General features: G+C 41.0%; 1 protein-coding gene across 4 annotated transcripts in view; it reads left to right on the top strand.

Moving 5' to 3' along the window:
• Positions 1–15,214, top strand: part of TAOK1 (TAO kinase 1) — a 167,025-nt gene that overhangs the window by 63,995 nt on the left and 87,816 nt on the right. The window lies entirely within an intron of this gene.

A 15,214-nucleotide genomic window follows, 5' to 3' on the forward strand; every position in this document is an offset into this window, starting at 1 on the left:
TGGTGCACACCTGTAGTTCCAGGTACTCAGGAGGCTGAGGCCGGAAAATCACCTGAGCCCAAGAGGCAGAGGTTGCAGTGAACTGAGATTGTACCACTGCATTCCAGCCTGGGTGACAGAGCCAGATGCTGTTGCAAAAATAAATAAATAAAAATAAATAAACAAATGCATAAATAAATAGAAAGAAAGAATAAGAAAAAAATTATTTTGCTTTAACTTATGTGTTACTTTTTTAGAATTCTTAGCACACCTTTTTTATGAGTCTCATGGCTTGCATTGCTGTAGAGTTAAATACTGCAAAACACAGACTTTGACTGATTTCTACTTCCGTAAAGTCCCATTCAAAGTCAATCTTAGTCTTGTGGAGGTCTAGGATTATTATTTGACAGATATACCAAAGTCTGTTTCTTTTATGTGCATTTGTGTGTGTGTGTGCATGTGAGTTAAAAAAATTTATCAAATTTGCTATTTTAATTATCTTTTAACATTCACACAAACATTACTACCATCTACTTCTAAAACATTTTCATCACCCGAAATAGAAACTCTGTATCCATTAACAGTAACGCCTATTTCACCCTCCACCCAGCCCCTGGTACCTGTAATCTCCCTTCATCTCGATGAATTTGCTTAGATATTTCTAGATATTCATAGAAATGGAGTCAAACAATATTTATTCTTTTGATTTCTAGCTTACATTATTTAACTGATTGTTTTTGAGCTTCATCCATATTGCATTATGTGTGAGAACTTCATTCTTCTTTATAGCTGATAATATTCCATTGTATGTATAAACCATAATTTGTTTATGCATCTGTTGATGAACATGTGGGTTGTTTTCACTTCTGACTAGTGTGAATGATGCTGCCGTGAACATTGATATGTATCTTGAGTCCCTTTTCTCAATTTTGAGTATGCACCTAGAAGTGGATTTGCAGGTTCCTACAGTATTCTGTGTTTGTTTGTGGAACTGCCAAACTGCACCACAGCAGTTGCACCATTTCCATTCCCACCAGCAATGTATGAGTGTTCCAATTTCTTTATATCTTCAACAGTGCCTTTTGTTTTCCATTATTTTTATTACAACCATCCTACTAGATGTTAAGTGATATCTCATTGTGGTTTTGGTTTACATTTCCCTAATGACTGATGATGTTGAGCATCTTTTCCAGTGCCATTTGTAGATCTTCTTTGGAGAAATGTGTATTCCTTTTCCCATTTTTATATTTGGGCTGTCTCTTTCTTGTTGAACTGTAGGAGTTCTTTGTTTGTTTGTTTTGAAACGGAGTTTTGTTCTTCTTGCCCAGGCCGGAGTGTGGTGGCGCAATCTCGGCTCACTGCAACCTCTGCCTCCCAGGTTCAAGCGATTCTCCTGCCTCAACCTCCCAAGTAGCTGGAATTACAGGCACCCACCACCATGCCCGGCTAATTTTTGTATTTTTAATAGAGACAGGATTTCACCATGTTGGCCAGGCTGGTCTCGAACTCCTGACCTCAGATGATCCACCCGCCTTGGCATCCTCAAGTATTAGGATTATAGGCATGAACCACTATGCCCAGCCAGGGGTTTTTAGTGTTCAGGATATAAAATCTTTATCAGATATATGGTTTGCAAGTATTTTCTCCCATTCTGTAGTTTATTTTTTTTACTTTCTTGATACTGTCTTTTGATACACAAGAGTTTTAAATTTTGATGAAGTCCAATTTTGTTGTTGTTGTTGTTCCTTATGCTTTTGGTGTCATGTTTAAAAATACATTGCCAATTCAAGGTCATGAAGATTTATTCTTACGTTTTCTATGAAGAGTTTTATGGTTTTAGCTCTTTTTTTTTTTTTTTGAGGCGGAGTCTCGCTCTGTTGCCCAGGCTGGAGTGCAATGGTGCGATCTCAGCTCACTGCAAGCTCCACCTCCCGGGTTCACGCCATTCTCCTGCCTCAGCCTCCCCCAGTAGCTGGGACTACAGGCTCCCGCCACCAGGCCCGGCTAATTTTTTGTATTTTTAGTAGAGACGGGGTTTCACTGTGTTAGCCAGGATGGTCTTGATCTCCTGACCTTGTGATCCACCCGCCTCGGCCTCCCAAAGTGCTAGGATTACAGGTGTGAACCACCGTGCTTGGCTGGTTTTAGCTCTTATATTTAGGTCATTTATCTATTTTGAGTTAATTTTTTTTTTTTTTTTGTTAATAAGGCAGAGTCTTACTCTGTCACCCAGCTTGGAGTACAGTGGCACAGACTCGGCTCACTGCAACCTCCACCTCCCGGGTTCAAGCAATTCTTATGTCTTAGCCACCCAATTAGCTGGGACTAGAGGCATGTGCCACTAACCCCTGGCTAATTTTTGCATTTTAGTAGAGACGGGGTTTTGCCATGTTGGCCAGGCTGGTCTCAAACTCCTGTCCTCAAGTGATCCTCTTGCCTTTGCCTCCCAAAGTGCTGGGATTACAGGTGTGAGCCACCACACCTGACCTATTTTGAGGTAGAGTTTTGTTTTTGTTTTTTTGAGATGTAGTGTCGCTCTGTTGCCCAGGCTGGAGTGCAGTGGTACGTTCTCGGCTCACTGCAACCTCCACCTCCCGGGTTCAAGCAATTATCTTGCCTCAGCCTCTTGAGTAGCTGGGGTTACAGGTGCACGCCACCACACCCAGCTATATTTTGAGTTAGTTTTTATATATGATGTGAGGTAGAGGTCTAACTTCATTCACTTTGTTTTTTTTTTGTTTTTGTTTGTTTGTTTGTTTGTTTTTGAGACAGGGTCTGTCACTCTGTTGCCCAGGCTGGAGTGCAGCAGAGTCATTATGGCCCACTACGTCCTCAGCCTCCCTGGGCTCAGGTGTTCCTTCCACCTCAGCCTCCAGAATAGCTGGGACCACAAGTGTGCACCACCAGGTCCAGCTAAGTTTTTTGCTTTTTTTTTTTTTTTTTTTTGGAAATGGGGTTTTGCTATGTTGCCCAGGCTGGTGTTGAACTCCTGGGCACAAGCAGTCCACCCACCTTGGCCTCTCAAAAGTGCTGGGATTATAGGTGTGAGCCAGCACACCTGGCCCCAACTTCATTCTTTAGTGTGTGTAAATCCAGTTTTCCCAGTACATCTGTTAAAGAGACTGTTATTTCCCCCATTGAATTATCTTGGCATCCTTGTCAAATCAATTTATCATATTTCGTACATTAATTTCTGATCTCTTAATTCTGTTCCATTTATCTATATGTCTATCTTTATGTCACTACGACACCATTGTGATGACTGCAGCTTTGTGGTAAGCTTGAGATCAAGAGATTTTATTCTTCCAACTTTGTTATTCTTCTTAAGGTTTGTTTTAGAGCTCCTTGAAATTTCATATGAATTTGAGGATTGGCTTTTTCTTTTTTTCTTACTACCACTTTCCTGTTGACATGGCTTTTTTATTTTTGCAAAAAAAGACTTAGAATTTTGATGGGGATTGAGTTGACTCTATAGATCACTTTTTGTAGATCTATAGATTACTATCATAATATTAAGTCTTCTAATCCATGAACATAGAACGTCTTTCTAAACATTTATTTATATCTTTAATTTCTTTGAGCATTATTTTGCATTTAGTTGCAAATGTTTCACCTCCATGCAATTTATTCTTAGGTTTTTTTTTTTTTTTTTTGAGACGGAGTCTCACTCTGTCGCCCAGGTTAGAGTGCAGTGGCGTGATCTCAACTCACTGCAACCTCTGCCTCCTGGGTTCAAACGATTCTCCTGCCTCAGCCTCTCAAGTAGCTGGGACTACGGGCCCATGCCAGCATGCCCAGCTAATTTTTTGTATTTTTAGCAAAGATGGGGTTTCACTGTGTTAGCCAGGATGGTGTTTTTTGTTTGTTTGTTTGTTTTTTTGAGACAGAGTCTTGCTTTGTTACCCAGGCTGGAGTACGGTAGTACGATCTTCACTGCAACCTTTGCCTCCCAGGTGATTCCCCTGCCTCAGCCTCCTAAGTAGCTGGGATTACAGGCACACACCACCACACTCGGCTAATTTTTGTATTTTTAGTAGAGACGGGGTTTCACCACGTTGGCCCAGCTGGTCTCAAATTCCTGACCTCAAGTGATCTGCCTGCCTCAGCCTCCCAAAATGCTGGGATTACAGGTGTGAGCCACTGCATTTGGTTATTCCTGGGTATTTTATTCTTTTAGATGCTAGTGTAAGTAGAATTACTTTCTTAATTCCATTTGAAATTGTTCATTGCTGATGTATAGAAACGTAGCTGTTTTTTGTATCTTCATCTTGTACCCTACAACTCTGCTGAGTTTGTATGTTCTAGTATCTTTCTGTTGAACTTTTTGAAATTTCTACATACAGTATTATATCATTTCCAAATGGAGATGGTTTTACTTCTTTCTTTGCAACTTGAATGCCTTTCATTTTTCGTGTCTTAATACCCCGGGCTAGAACTTTCAGTACAGTGTTGAACAGCCGTGGTGAAAGTGAGCATGTTGTCTTGTTCCTGATGTTAGTGAGAAAGTCTTTTTAGCCTTTTACTATTGAGTATGGTGTTAGTACTGGGTTTTTAATAAATAACCCTTTATCATGTTGAAGAAGTTCCTTTTAGTCCTATTTTTTTTGAGTGTTTTTATCATGAAAGTGTTGGATTCTGTCAAATGCCTTTTCTGCATCAAGCTGGGTCATGTGTTTTTTTTTTCTTCATGTTATTAATGTGATATATCAAATTGATTAATTTTGTTAGGTTAAATCACGCTTACATGTCTGGGATAAATCAAACTTCATCGCGGTTTGTAATTCTTTTAGTATGTTCTAGGTTTCCGTTTGCTAGTATGGTGTTGGGAATTTTTCATTCCACATTTTTGTAAGAAATGCTGGTCTGTAGTTTTCTTGTGATGTCTTTTATCTAGTGTTGGCATCAGGGTAATACTGGCTTCATAGGGTGAGTTAGGAAGTGTTCCCCTCTTTTCTATTTTTTGTTAGAGTTTTTTAAAGATTGGTATTAGTCTTCTTTAAATGTTTGGTAGGGCCGGGTGTGGCGGCTCATGCCGGTAATCCCAGCACTTTGGGAGGCCTAGGCAGGCAGATCACCTGAGGTCAGGAGTTCGAGAACAGCCTGGCCAACATGTCAAAACCCCATCTCTACTAAAAATACAAAAATAAGCTGGGTGTGGTGGCGCATGCCTGTAGTCCTAGCTGCTTGGGGGACTGAGGTGTGTGAATCGCTTGAACCCGTCCATGAGGTGGAGGTTGCAGTGAGCCAAGATCATGCCACTACACTCCAGCCTGGGGGATAGAGCAAGACTCTGTCTCAAAAAAAAAAAAAAAAGAATGTTTGGTAGAATTTACTAGGGAAGTCATTTGGTTCTGAACTTTCCTTTCTTGGGAGGTTTTTGATTACAGATTCAATCTCTTGTGATAGGTCTGTTGAGATTTTCTATTTTCTTGTGTTAGTTTAGTTTGTAAGTTTCTAGGAATTTGTCTGTTACAGGCTGAGCATCCCAAATCTGAAAATTCAATGCTCATTCGAGCATTTCAGATTTTGGATTTTCATACTGGAGATACCCAGCCAGTAAGTATAATGCAAATATTCCAAAATATGAAAATTTTGAAATCTGAAACACTTCCGGTCACAAGCATTTTGCGTAAGGTATACTCAACCTGTAATGTTCTCATATAGTTCTATTTCTATAACGTTCCCCCATTCTTTTCTTCTCTCTTTTTTTTCTTTTTGTTTTATTTTATTTTATTTATTTATTTATTTATTTTGAGGTGGAGTCTCGCTCTGTCGCCCAGGCTGGAGTGCAGTGGCCGGATCTCAGCTCACTGCAAGCTCCGCCCCCCGGGTTTACGCCATTCTCCTGCCTCAGCCTCCCAAGTAGCTGGGACTACAGGCGCGCGCCACCTCGCCCGGCTAGTTTTTTGTATTTTTTAGTAGAGACGGGGTTTCACTGTATTAGCCAGGATGGTCTCAATCTCCTGACCTCGTGATCCGCCCGTCTCGGCCTCCCAAAGTGCTGGGATTACAGGCTTGAGCCACCGCGCCCGGCCTATTTATTTATTTTTGAGACAGAGTCTCACTCTGTCGCCTGGGCTGCAGTGCAGTGGCATGATCTTGGCTCACTGCAACCTCTGCCTCCCGGGTTCAAGCAACTCTCCCACCTCAGCCTCCCAAGTAGCTGGGAATATACAGGTGCATGCCACCACACCTGGCTAATTTTTGTATTTTTTGGTTGAGGTGGGGTTTCACCATGTCTACCAGGCTGGTCTTGAACTCCTGACCTCAAGTGATTCGCCCACCTCAGCCTCCCAAAGTGCTGGGATTACAGGTGTGAGCCACTGCACCTGACCCCACATTCTTTTCTGATTTACTTACTTGCATCTTCTCTTTAATTCTGTTTGGAGATTTTCAGTAAAAGACTCTTAGTAAAAACTTACCATGTTCATGTAAAGGTAACATATCAACTTTAAAAACAAAAGCATTGGGCCGGGCGCAGTGGCTCACGCCTGTAATCCCAGCACTTTGGGAAGCCGAGGCAGGCGGATTACGAGGTCAGGAGATTGAGACCATCCTGGCTAACACGGTGAAACCCTGCTCTACTAAAAATACAAAAAATTAGCCGGGCGCGGTGGTGGGCGCCTGTAGTACCAGCTACTCCGGAGGCTGAGGCAAGAGAAGTGCGTGAACCTTGGAGGCTGAGCTTGCAGTGAGCCGAGATCACGCCACTGCACTCCAGTCTGGGAGGCAGATCAAGACTCCGCCTCAGAAAAAAAAAAAAAAAAAAATGCATTAAAGGAAAGAAACCATTAATTGTAATTATTTTCCCTTTGGGAACCACTGATAATATTTTATTTTATTTTTTCTTTTTTTACTTTTTTTTTTTCTTTTTGAGGTGGAGTCTGTCTCTGGCGCCTAGGCTGGAGTGCAATGGCATGATCTCAGCTCACTGTAACTTCTGCCTCCCAGGTTCAAGTGATCCTCGTACCTTAGCCCCCCAAGTAGCTGGGATTACATGTGTGTGCCACCATGCCTGGCTGATTTTTGTATTTTTAGTGGAGACGGGGTTTCATCATGTTGCCCAGACTGGTCTTGAACTTCTGACCTTAGGTGATCCAGCCGCCTTGGCCTCCCAAAGTGCTGGGATTACAGGCATGAGCCACCGTGCCTGGCCTCACTTTAAGTCTTTTCAGCTTTTAACATAATATGTATATATCTCCTGTCATCCCAGTTTGACCAGGACGCTTCCAGTTTTATCAGTGAAAGTCTTATGTCCTAGAAACACCTTAGTCCAGGGCAACCTGAGATGTTTGGTCATCCTATATATACCTATAACACATAATGTTTAATGTGTATTCTGTCATTCACTATGTATTTTCTAAAACGGAAGCAAACAATATTGTTATGTATTTTGCTGTATTGCCCATTTTTTTCTATTTAATCATATATGTATTTGATATACCATAATTTGCTTTTGGTCATTCGATATGATTAGATATTTGGGTCATTCCTCCCCCCGCCCCCCTTTTTTTTTTTGAGATAGAGTCTCACTCAGTCACCCAGGCTAGAGTGCAGTGGCGCAATCTCGGCTCACTGCAAGCTCCACCTTCCGGGTTCACGCCATTCTCCTGCCTCAGCCTCCCAAGTAGCTGGGACTACAGGCGCCCGCACCACGCCTGGCTAATTTTTTGGATTTTTTTTAGTAGAGACAGGGTTTCACTGTGTTAACGAGGATGGTTTCGATCTCCTGACTTCGTGATCTGCCCGCCTCGGCCTCCCAAAGTGCTGGGATTGCAGGCATGAGCCACCGCGCCGGACCAGGTCATTCCTCCCCCTTTTTTTGCTATTAAAAATAATGCTGTGATGAACATCACTATGTTTCCCCCTTATGGACATTTTTGCCACTTTGGAGGGAAAAGGAAGAAAAGGAGAGTAAGGCAGTGTGAATAACCTAGAAAATAATGAAAAAGGATATTACACAGGAGAGGACTAAAGGGAGCTTTGAACTGTCAGTTATTAAGAGTTACAACACAGTAAGTAAAGCCATATGGTGTTAATGCCCAAATAGGCAAAGAGAAGAGTGAAACAGAAGAGTGAAACCAGAAACAGTAATAGTACAATATATTAATTTAAAGAGCCTTTTTTGGGGAAAATATTTTATTGTGTTTGTCCATTGGGTAGTTTCTTATGCAGGTACACACATACACACACGCACACACGCACAGAGAACAATTTCTTTATTTACTTACAGGAATTAGCTCACTTGAAATGTGGAGACCCAGGGAGGAGTAGTACTGTTTGAGTCCAGAAACCATCTGCTGCCAGAATTTCCTCTCCCTCAGGGAGAGGTCAGTTGGTTTCTTAAGGCTTTCAATTGATTGGATGAGGTCCATCCACATTATGGAGGGCAGTCTGCTTTATTTAGAACTTACCGATTTGTTATTTATTTATTTATTGTTAGAGTCTCACTCTGTTGCCCAGGCTGGAGTACAGTGGTGCAATCTTGGCTTACTGCAGCCTCCACCTCCCGGGTTCAAGCGATTCTCATACCTCAGCTTCCCAAGTAGCTGGTAGCTGGGATTATAGGCGTGTACCACCATGACCAGCTAAATTTTTTTTTTTCTTTTTGAAACAAAGTGTGGCTCTGTAACCCAGGCTAGAGTGCAATGGCGCGATCTTGGCTCACTGCAACCTCCACATCCTGGGTTCAAGTGATTCTCCTGCCTCAGCCTCCCGAGTAGCTAGGATTACAGGTGCACGCCACCATGCCTGGCTAATTTTTGTATTTTTAGTAGAGACGGGGTTTCACCCTGTTGACCAGGCTGGTCTTGAACCCCTAACCTCAAGTGATCCGCCTGCCTCGGCCTCCCAAATTCCTGGGATTACAGGCGTGTGCACCTGGCCTGAGTTTACTGATTTAAATGCTATCCAAACAATGCCTTCACAGAAACATATAAATAGTATTTGACTAAAGATCTGGATAATATGGACTAGCCCAGTTGACAGATAAAATTAACCCTAACAAAGAGCCGGGCGCGGTGGCTCACGCCTGTAATCCCAGCACTTCGGGAGATTGAGGCAGACGGATCACGAGATCAGGAGATCAAGACCATCCTGGCTAACACAATGAAACCTCGTCTCTACTAAAAATACAAAAAATAAAAATAAAAATTAGCCAGATGTGGTGGCGGGTGCCTGTTGTCCCAGCTACTCGGGAGGCTGAGGCAGGAGAACGGCGTGAACCTGGGAGGTGGAGCTTGCAGTGAGCCGAAATTGCACCACTGTATTCCAGCCTGGGTGACAGAGTGAGACTCCGTATCAAAAAAAAAAAAAAAAAAATTAACCATAACACTGTTGTATGATTACTCCACAGTTTGTTTCTCCATTCTTCTGTTGGCAGAAAGCTCTACTATTTACAGTTTTTGGCTATTATGAATAAAGTTGCTGTGAACAATTCATGTACAGTTATTTTTTATGGATGTTTTCATTTCAATAAATATCAAGGTTGGGGTTGTTGAGTCATTGGGCAAGTTTATGTTAGTTTTATAATCAATTCCCAGATGTTTTCATCAAGAGGTAGAAATTTTACACTCCTATCAGCAGTGTATGAGAATCTGGTTTGCTCTTTATCGTCTCCAGCGTTTGGTATTGACAGTCATTTTAATTTGCATTCTGATGGGTGTGTAGTAGTATTTCAATATGGTTTTGTTTTGTTTTGTATTGTTTTTGTTTTGAGACGAAGTCTCGCTCTCTTATCCAGGCTGGAGTGCAATGGCACGATCTTGTCACACTGCAACCTCTGCCTCTGGGTTCAAGCATTACTCCTTTCTCAGTCTCCCCAGTAGCTGGGATTACAGACATGCGCCACCACAGCTGATTAGTTTTTTGTATTTTTATTTTTTGCTTATTTATTTTACTTTTTTGTGAGACAAGAGTCTCACTCTGTTGCCCAGGCTGGAATGCAGTATTGCGATCTTGCCCTGCTGTAGCCTCCGCCTCCTGGGTTCAAGCAATTCTCCTGCCTCAGCCTACCAAGTAGCTAGGATCTTAGGCATGTGCTACCACGCCCAGGTAATTTTATTTTATTTTTATTTTTTACTTTTTTGTATTTTTAGTAGAGACGGGGTTTCACCATGTTGACCAGGCTGGTCTTGAACTCCTGACCTCAAGAGATCCACCCGCCTTGGCCTCCCAAAGTGCTGAGATTACAGGTGTGAGCCACTGTGCCCAGCCTAATTTTTGTATTTTTAGTAAAGACGGGGTTTCACCATGTTGGCCAGTTATTTAAGGAGAATTTGTAGATTCTTGAGCTTCTGCTTTTCAGCTTCCTCTTCTGAGATTGTGCTTTTGTTAGCTTCTAACTCTGGCTCCTGTCTCCTCAGCCTGGCTTTCTTCTTGGACTGTTTCCTTTCACAAGTTCAGAGATGAAGCTGGGGTAAATTTGGAGTTCATTTTGCATACTGTTGGTTTTTCAAGGATTGTAGTCTCTAAAGTTATGCCTGCATTTGTTGCTCTTTGGTAATTTTATATAATTGTTTTATATATATTGCCTGCTTTGTCAGCTCACTGCAAACACTGCCTGCTGGTTTCAAGTGATTCTCCTACCTCAGCCGAGTAGCTGAGATTACAGGTGCCTGTCCCTATGCCCAGCCCTTTTTTTAATTTTGAGTAGAGATGGGATTTCACCATGTTGGCCGGGCTGGTCTCGAACTCCTGACCTCAAGTGATCCACCTGCCTCCCAGTTACAGGCATGAGCCACCACACCCGGCCTCATTCTTTTTTTATGGCTGAATAGTACTTTGTATGTATGTACCGCATTTTCTTTAACCATTTGTCTGTTGATGGACACTTAAATTGTTTCCAGCCTTGCCTGTCATGAATAGCGCTGCAATAAACATGAGAGTACAGATATCTCTTTGATAATACTGATTTCCTTTATGTTGGGCACATACCTAATAGTTGGATTGCTGGATGATATGGTAGCTCTATTTCTAGTGTTTTGAAGCACCTCCATCCAAACTCTTTTTCATAGTGGTTGTGCTAATTTACATCCCCGACAGTGTATGAGGGTTCCCTTTTCTCCACATCCTCACTAGTCATATTATTTGTACTTACTTGGGCTTTTCATATATCCTTCTGTAAAGATATGGTGTTTTGGAGCAGTTGGTCTTTCGTTGTTATATTGAAAAGTTTTGAATTCCAGCGGGTTTTTCTCAGACCTCTTTAGGCCTGCCTATATGATCTACAAAGTGAGGAAAGTAATGTTTCTTGCCCTTTTCCTTTCATTAAAGAGACTAAGTCCCATCTTGGCAAAATATCAATGATTTAACTTTTTCAAAATAAAACTATAAAATTGCATTATCCCAATTCTAGAACTTTGTCAATAGTCTTTTTTTTTTTTCTGAGATGGAGTCTTTCTCTGTCACCCAGGCTAGAGTGCAGTGGTGCAATCTCAGTTCACTGTAACCTCCGCCTCCCAGGTTCAAGCAATTCTTCTGGCTCAGGCTCCTAAGTAGCTAGGATTACAGGCATGTGCTAACACACCTAGCTAATTTTTGTATTTTTAGTAGACACGGGGTTTCACCATGTTGGCCAGGCTGGTCTTGAACTCCTGACCTGAGGATCCACCCGCCTCGGCCTCCCAAAGTGCTGGGATTACAGGCGTGAGCCACTGTGCCCGGCCTGTCAGTAGTCTTTTTTTGACAAGTACGACTAAAGTTGGTATGTCTAGGATCAAGAATATAGTGGAAACTAAAGATGCAATGGGAAAAAAGAAAGATAATCAAGGGCTGTTGAAATACCTACTACATTACTCTAAGAACTACGGGCTTTATTTGGAAGTCTTCAGGGAGCCACTGAAGTACAACAGAGATATTTTATTTCCATTTGTGAAATAAAATTTACTCTTGTATTAATGTAGAGGAAAGGCTGGCATGTATCAGATCGAAGCAGAGAGACTGATTAGGATGCTTATGTAATAATTTAGGAAAGAAATGCGGAGAGCTTAGTTAATAGCAGTGAGAGTGGAGAGGTGAGTAAACAGCTGCGAGTTAAAGTTTAAATCAGTAGAATGAAGAGCATTTATATTCTGATAAGATAAGGGGTGCATGTGGTAGTGTCTCACTCCTAGAGCAGAATTATTAAAGAGAGTGAGAGGAAGTGATTCTCTGTTGTTTGCACTTCCTTATGTGATAATTGCCAAGATTCTTCTACCCAAGCTGGATTATTTCAGAGAGCTGTAGTTGAAGGTCTCATAGTCTCAGAAATAAGATTCTAACAGGACAACAAAAACAAATTGTTCTAAGTCAGATATCTGGAGCTGGTTTAGGAGAGACTTGGAAATTAGGCATAATGTGTCATCCTGGATTAGAAAAAAAATTCCTGTAAAGAACATTACTCAGACGTTGGTGAAATTTGAGTGCGTACTATGTATGCATCTGGATAATGGTATTATATCAGTGCTGAATTTTCTAAATATGGTAATTGTACTTTGGTTATTCATGAGAATGTTCTTGTTCTTAGGAGATACATGAAGTGTTTTAGGAGTAAGGATCAGAATATCTACTTTCTAACGGCTCTTTAATTATAAAATAATAATAATGGTAACAATATATACGTTTAGATAGAAAATTTCAGAGGAAATGTGGCAAAATGTTAACCAAGAATTTTTCTATAGACAGGGTGAACAAACCACAGCCCTGACACCAAATCCAACCTGTGATGTGTTTTTGTTCAGCTCCTAAACTAAGAACAGTTTTAACATTAAAAAAAAGAAGAATGTGCAACATAGATTGTATGTGGCCCACAAAGCCTGAGATTTCTACTACTTGCCCTTTGGAGAAAAACTTTGCTCACTTCTGATCTAGAAGAAGGCATAACAAGGGTTCACTGTGCTGTGCCAACTTTGTCATGTGTTTAACAGATTTGTGTAATGAAATGTAGAGAGGGAATTTTTTTTTTTTTTTAATGCTGATTTAGGAGGCCAGAAAACTCTCCAGTTCAGGTTAGGACCATCCCAGAAACAACTGAATGAAAGCACAGAGGAGTCAAGGTTAATTAACTCAAAGCAGGTGTTTTTCTGTTATGCTTCTTGATGTGTGGGAAACATGAGCATGTAGATGAGGAATGTTTGAATGTAATCCAGAATTGAATCTTTTTGCTGTAATTCTATTTCTGCGTCACTAATCTTCATATTTTGTGGTATCAGAGAAACCCATGCACACACTTTTCTGTTGTTACATTTCCTCTCATCCCCACTCCATGACAGGATGAAATGTGCAGTGTTTGTTTATAGACTATCTAAAGGAAGGACCCTCTGGTCAAATTTTTTTAGGTGGCTTAAAATAGCTCTTTAACACACTTCTAAATTTTAATTAATTGGCAGTTAGGGATCACTTCAAATTAAAAAATACTCAAATTGAGTCAGCCAGCATGGCTGTTTCATCAGGCAAACTAGTTAAGGACTGGTATCATAGTGAGTATTTGAAACTAAACCAGAGAGTCAGATGTCCAAAAGGATCACTGTCTCTAGATTACCAGGAAGATAAACATAATCTTTTAGTTTCCAATACCTTAAATAGAACCAATGTGATATCAGTAGATGGGTCACACAATAAGAAATATAAAAGCCAAAGAGAACACTGGCTTGGGAACCAGGTAGCTTGCTAACAAATATGGTAGACAATGTATGGTCCCAGTGAAATCATTTATTTACTTTCTAACAAAGTGGGTTTTTGTTCCTTTATTGAAATTGGATGTAATATTTACCTGTTGTTTCCTAGTGTAAGATTTTACTAATCTGTTTTCTCTTAGCAGGTTTGCAAGTTTTATATTTTCAGTGATTACAGTAAATTGTTCGGTGTTGTTCACATTAGTCTCATAAGACCATTTATATATAATTAATTGATACAGTGATTTCAGATCATTCTTACAAATTTATTAAAATAGATCCCAAATGAATCTTCACAGACAATTTCCTAGTTTGAAACAAAATTATTTATTATATGTATTTTCTTTTTCCCACTCTCTCTGACTCTTTCTGTTGCCGTTTTTTTCTCAACAGTATCTAGTTTGTCTTTAGGACTACAACTTATTTTGTTTTTGCTCTTTTTCTCTGCGGAGGTGAGAATAGATGACGTGTAGTATTGTGTTCTTCTTTAGTTACTTACAGTTCATTTGGTTCTGTTCTACACAGTGTTTTATTATGTAAACAAACACTTTTGCAAGCTTTCCTACTGTTACCTTACTCTCTACTAGAAGAACATCCCATCTTTTTTACAAGTTCATTTGTTAATATTCTATCATGTCAAGTAAAATATAGAAAGTATTTACCCCTTTCCATATTCTTTATGCTATTCTTGTCATATGTATTGTATCTACATATATTATAAACATATAATACAATGCTATAATTTTTGTTTTAGATAATTTTTTGCTTTCTAAATGCAAAAGAATGAAATTGGATTGCTACCTCATACTATATATATAAAAATTAACCCAGGCCAAGCATGATGGCTCATGCCTGTAATCCCAGCACTTTGGGAGGCCAAGGTGGGCAGATCACCCAAGCTTAGGAGTTCGAGACCAGTCTGGCCAACATGGGGAAACCCTGTCTTTACTAAAAATAAAAAAAATTAGCCAGGCATGGAGGCATGTGCTTGTAATCCCAGCTACTCGGGGGGCTGAGGCAAGAGAATCACTTGAACCTGGGAGGCAGAGGTTGCAGTGAGCCGAGATCATGCCACCGCACTCCAGCCTGGGTGTCAGAGCAAGCCTCCGTCTCAAAAAAAAAAAAAAAATTAAAATAGATGAGAGACATAAATTTTTTTTTTTTTTTGAGACGGAGTCTCGCTCTGTCTCCCGGGCTGGGGTGCAGTGGCGGGGCTGGGGTGCAGTGGCGCGATCTCAGCTCACTGCAAGCTCCGCCTCCCGGGTTTCCGCCATTCTCCTGCCTCAGCCTCCCGAGGGGCTGGGACTACAGGCGCCGCCACCTCTCCCGGCTAGTTTTTTGTACTTTTTTTTAGTACTTTTTTTTAGTAGAGACGGGGTTTCACCAGGTTAGCCAGGATGGTCTTGATCTCCTGACCTCGTGATCCGCCCGTCTCGGCCTCCCAAAGTGCTGGGATTACAGGCTTGAGCCACCGCGCCCGGCCGAGAGACATAAATTTAACAGTTAAAACTATAATACTCTTAGAAGAAAATGTAGGGATAAATCTGCATAACATTTGTTTTGGCAAAGCCTTCTTAGATGGG

The sequence above is a fragment of the Piliocolobus tephrosceles genome, chromosome 16, assembly GCF_002776525.5.
Source record: "Piliocolobus tephrosceles isolate RC106 chromosome 16, ASM277652v3, whole genome shotgun sequence".
Classification (NCBI taxonomy): domain Eukaryota; kingdom Metazoa; phylum Chordata; class Mammalia; order Primates; family Cercopithecidae; genus Piliocolobus; species Piliocolobus tephrosceles.